This window comes from Lissotriton helveticus, chromosome 10 (genome assembly GCF_964261635.1).
Source record: "Lissotriton helveticus chromosome 10, aLisHel1.1, whole genome shotgun sequence".
Classification (NCBI taxonomy): domain Eukaryota; kingdom Metazoa; phylum Chordata; class Amphibia; order Caudata; family Salamandridae; genus Lissotriton; species Lissotriton helveticus.
The window spans coordinates 642,636,501-642,642,211 of record NC_136071.1 but is presented as its reverse complement, the minus strand read 5'-3'; the positions used below and the strand labels follow the sequence as shown (position 1 = coordinate 642,642,211).

General features: G+C 44.6%; 1 pseudogene; it reads right to left on the bottom strand.

The window, feature by feature from the left end:
* Nucleotides 1-527: 527 nt before the first annotated feature.
* LOC144785436 (large ribosomal subunit protein uL23-like) lies at nt 528-2,325 on the bottom strand (annotated as a pseudogene).
* Between the last annotated feature and the right edge of the window lie 3,386 nt (nt 2,326-5,711).

The window sequence follows — 5,711 nt, the reverse complement described above, 5'->3', positions numbered from 1 at the left end:
AACCCGTTAACCCCACAAAGGCTTGATACTGCTAAACCGGAATTCAGAAACAAGTTTACCACAGGATAAACTGGACACAAAGGATCAGATCGGGACAATAGAATCGAGAACCCAGCCCAAGTGCATGCTATAAACCTAATACATTGGTTTTTTTAATATCTTTTTTATGGCAGATTATAACAGTGAAAGTATCACAAAGGAGAAAAAAAGACAATCATTTACAAGGGAATCGAAGATATATCAGAACAATGCAAAATATGGTTCACGCCAATGCATGTTATCCATAGAAAGAAAACAAAAGGCCACTTTTTCAAACAAACAAAGAGGTATAAGAAGGAGCGTGTAGAGAAACAGGTAAGTATGCGAGTCATATTAACAGGGTATAGTTGTATAGGCTATGATGAAAGACATAGCAAGGTCATCACTGAAGCCCATTTATGCACCGGTCATACATCAGTTCCAGTAGAGTCTTCGGTGCCATCTGTCAGTAAATTTATTCTGAACTGTACGGTGTCTACAGAGCAGGCTTAGATTATGCCAAATTTGTTGGCTACATCCAGTGCATCATAGTCTGGAGCTAGACGCACATATGCCTTCTTCTCGCCGTCTGGCCTGATCAGGGTGTTGACCTTGGCAACATCAATATCATAAAGCTTCTTTACAGCCGGTTTATCTGGTGCTTGTTAGTCTTGACATCCACAATGAAGACCAGCGTGTTGTTATCTTCAATCTTCTTCATGGCAGACTCCGTGGTAAGAGGGAACTTAATATTTGCATAATGGTCAAGTTTGTTCCTACGAGGAGCACTCTTCCTGGGATACTTCGGTTGCCTCCTTAACCTCAAGGTCCTCGGCCTCCTGAAAGTGGGGGCTGTCCTAATTTTCTTCTGTCTTGTGACTGTGTACCCCCTTAATAACAGACTTTTTAGCTTTCAAAGCCTTGGACTTTGCTTCAGTTTTAACAGGGACTGCTTCCTTCTTGGCCTTCCATGCCTTGTTGGGGGGTGAAAGGTGCCATCTGTCAGTAGTGGAAAGTAACAAGTAGTCTTGCAGCGGTTGTCATATGTTTTTGGGTCTAGAGGCTTGCGGCTGCAATGATACATAGATTTCGCTTGTGATATCACAATATATCAGGTCACGAATCCAAGCCTCCACCATCGAGCCAGTGGTGCTGCCACAGTGTAGAGACAACTAACATTTAGCTAATAGTAACACAACTGTAACACAACCTGCTGGCAACAGTTTAACATAATGTAAATGGGCCATCAGAGAGGTTGGAGTAAGTGAAAGAGCAAACATGTGTGATAAAATGGAAAATACTTCCTCCCAGTAAGAAAGTATTGGTGCGCAGTTCCATGTCAGATGAGCAAACTTGTCACGTTTTATCACACATCGGGTCAGCAATGTGATCTAGTAGGGACGATCCTAGCCTTGAGGTGCGGGGTAGTATAAGCAGTGTAAGTATTTAAAATGTAACAAGCTATGCCAGTGGTTACTGGAAACCAACCATTTCTGTTTGCAGCAGCAATACCACATCACTTCAGGTAAAGGGTTTCCAAAATCCCTCTCCCAAGCAACTCAAGCCCTCTCCACCCCAACAGGTCTCAAATTAAGAAATGCATGGTATAACCGGGAATCCAGATGGACATTGTCCGGGGTCGGGATCAGTGGGGTGAGGGGTGTGAAATCTATGGGTTCTGCTTGAAAGGAGTACGAATATTGTTGTGTACTCGGTGTAGATGGAACTTGTCCTCATGAGATACATGCCCCTCTGTCAATGAAGTCAAAGTTTGTAGTGTGGCATAGCAAAGAGATCAACCAGTGATTGGAGCTGGCATGTAGCCAACGCATGCATCATCAATGCCTCCCCAGTTCATGGGAGCCAAGGGTTATTGTGAAGGGGGATTTGGGGGTAGTATAACAGGTTAAAGCCCAAATACCACTGGAGTCTGGCTCAGGTACAGTATGTGGAAGAAAGCGTCTGTTTCTCCGAGGGGTTATAGATAGGCCGCGGGTATAGTGGCCAAAAGTGGAAGGGGGCGGGCCTGAGTCCATTCCAGTATAAGGTACTACAAGCGAGCATCTGGGTGACACGAATAGTATAGAAAATGTGCTTGCGCTATGAGGTTCTAAAGGTAGAAATGAGGGACCTCAAACCGCCCACGGGCATAGGGCAAGGTCAACATTTGCCAACTAACTTGTGCTTGCTTGCCCAACCAGACCGCCATATAAACCTGCTCGTTAAAGTGTCAAAGAAATTGCCAGTCAGAAATATAGGGATATTGAGAAGTAAATATGAAAAACGGGGTGGTACCACCATTTTCATAATGGCAATTCTACTGGCAATAGATAAAGGGAGCCTGATTCATTTATCGATCTGGGAGGATAGTCTGTCAAGAGCAGGCCATAAAAGAGGCAAGTGACCTCTGGCCAATCCAATGAAGATAAATGCCTAGATATTTCAGGGAATCCATACACCAATGCAGGTGGGTTGAAGACTCCGTCAGTGGAAAGTTTTCAGATTTACTCAAATTAATAGTAAGTCCAGAAAAACTCAGAATCGATGACCTCCCAGAGGAGGTGGGGGGACGGGATTCATCTTGGGGTCCCTAACAAAAAGCATCACGTCATCAGCATACAGGGAAACTAAGAGGGGGCCCTGATGGAACTGCAATCCATGAGCCAGATGATTCTCCTGGAAATGCTCCACTGGGGGGTCCATTGTAATGATAAATAATAGGGGTGAAAGAGGGCACCCCTTGTCTGGTACCTCGAGACAGCGCAAACCGTTCAGTCAAGGTGCCATTTACTTTGAACCGGGCCAGTGGAGCAGTGTAGAGTAGTCGGACTAGGTCTTGAAAACCTTTAGATATACCAAGCTTCTGCAATGTGGCATGCAAAAAGGACCATTCAAGGGAATCAAACACCTTTTCGGCATCCAGTAGGATAGCAGCAGCAGGAATATAAGGAATCATCTGGTTAATAACAGCAAATATTGTGCGGAGATATACTGCAGTGGAGCAGTTCATAACTAATCCTAATTGCAGCCGTGAGATTATGCTTCCATTGAGTAGGGAGAGACGTAAAGCAAGGACATTAGCTAAAATGTTGTTTTCATGGTTCTGAAGTGTCAAGGGACTGTAAAAGGTGCATAATCATGGAGATTTACCAGGTTTAAGTAGGAGAGTTATTACCACCTTGTACAGTGGAGGGGGAAGGGTCCCCTGTGTTATGGATTCCACGTATACTTCCAGTAGCTGGTGAGCCAATAAGGCCTTACTAAAATCTCCTGTAAAGCCATCTAGTCCCGATAGCACTAGTGCAGCTCAGGTCATCAATGGCCTGTGAAATTTTCTCCCAAGAGATGGGCGAGGAATTGGTACCATCAAGCCACAGCATTGCTACCTCTGCTAAATATTCAGCAAGTGACTCATCTGCAACAGCACTTCGGGGGGCATACTAGTGTTTGTAATAGGAAAGAAATGCTGAAGAGATATCTGAGCTATTTGTGGCTAAATACCCATCATCTAGCTTTAATTCTGTGACAAAGGAGGTCTGGTACACTGGGCGAAGTAGCCTGTCCAGTGTGTGCCTGGGCCTTTCACCCTCCCGTACACGTGTGCATATATGCCTAGGCATTTCACTTCACAATGTCACAAGATTGTAAAATTCTTGCAACAACATAGCACTTCAATGTAGCAGCGGAGAGAATCCAGCTCCTTCGGCCTGTTTGTCAAGATACCCAAGTGCGGACTCAATAGTCGCTAGTTCTTCTCTTATGGACCGAAGCACTACCCCCTGTTTGACGATGCAAATTCCTCTGACTGGCGAGGAAAAACTTAACGGGTCTGCAGGTACCTGGGTGGGTAAAGAGGTGGAGTCTCCACTATAGGTCATTCCAGTCCCAACACTGTGCTGTTTACATAAGGATGCAGCATCCACAGGGGCATCAAATATGTGGTATCTGCCTTTAACTTGGATGCACAGATGAGCGGGCTACAACAATGCATAGCACACAGTAGCTTTCTGTAGTGTGCGTTTAACATCGGTGTATTTGTGGCGTGTCTCCTGTACTATTGGCGTGACGTCAGGGAAAAGAGATACAGTCATGCCCTGGTATCGCAGCTGCTCCACCCCGTGATCAAGGTGGAGAGTAGTGTCTCGATCATGATAGTTGAGGAGCCTAGCGATGATCAATCGAGATTGGCAACCAGGCACTGGTCTCGCGTCAATGGTCCTGTGGGCCCTCTCCACAGCAAACGTGGTTGAAAATGCCTCACTGCCGAATAGATCTTGGAGTAGGTGCTCAACATAAGTGTTCATACACCCAGCATTAGTGGATTCTGCTATTCCAGCGATGTGGATGTAATTCCAACGCAATCGTCCCTCTAAATCTTCATCCTTAGCAACCACCATCTGGAAGAGCCTTTCGACTTTCTCGAGGCATTTGGCTGTCATGGTGCCACTGTCTTCTATGTTGGAGATACGTTGCTACGCAGTATTCAGCCATGTTTCCTGCTGGTCAATACATATGTGATTGCCATCCAATCGATTCAAAAGCGCATTAAAACAGGAGTCAAAGGATTTTAATCCAGCTTTTAGCTCGGCCATGATCGCCGCCATACCCTCCAGCACAGGGGTCTCGGCTGTGGACAATTCAGGGAATTAGTCTAGGGTTCCCTCAGCTCCTCCCAACCAGGATGTCTTGGCTGAGTCGAAGGATAATTGTCATTGCTTGTGGTCACAGGAATGGACTGCCAACACGGAAATAGAGTATATCCTATCTTAAAACGCAAACATTAGAAACAAGACCTAGCTATGGTCTGGCCTACAATAAATCATGTAGCAAAGGAAGACACCAAGAACATCTGGGAAGTCTCTACATTATTGAACTCATTAGACACCATACAAATAAACGCAGATGGGACAAACAACATACAGAATCCATGGGATAGTGCTCAGGACTCAAGGAGCCCTGCTCAGAGAAAGCAGATGGAAAAAAGACACTTATTGGACAATGGGTACAGGGCTCGATGAGTGATAGGAACAGTACCCTGAAAATAAAGGAAAGAAATACATGTGAATGCTGCTTCAACCCGTATTATATCTGAGGGGATGACAAATATATAGAGATATAAACATATTAAATCAAACCCAGGACAAACAATCCCCTTGCAAAGTATCAATCAGAAAATAAACCAATGGGAAGTAGCCTGGCAGAGGTGCTCTCAAACAAACAACGGGCAAAATGAATGGATAGTAATAAATGCTAACCTACAAAAGTACAATGAGATGACACAAGTACCAAATTGTCAACAAGGAAACATAGTGTGACTCCCACTCCTGGTTCATAACAAAGGCCAAAGAGCAGCTAAAACATCACAATAATCACATTGTATTAACACCTCAGTACACCTCACAGGGTCACCAGAACCGACTCAATAGAGTAAACATCCTGAGACTGATAGCAGAAATATCAACAATGAATCATCTCTCCACTACCGACTTGTTTTCAATAAGGTTTAACTCTCAGGGGGAAAAGAAGCAGTCTGAACAAACTCTGTCTATTTAGAAGACAGAGGAGATCGTATCATTAATTCTACATGCTTCTCAACAGTTTAAAGCCTTGAGCATAAAACTTTCAAAGCCCACAAGGCAATCCTGTATACCCGGTACTACAAAATGCCAGAGGTAAGATGAGAGATGCTGAGC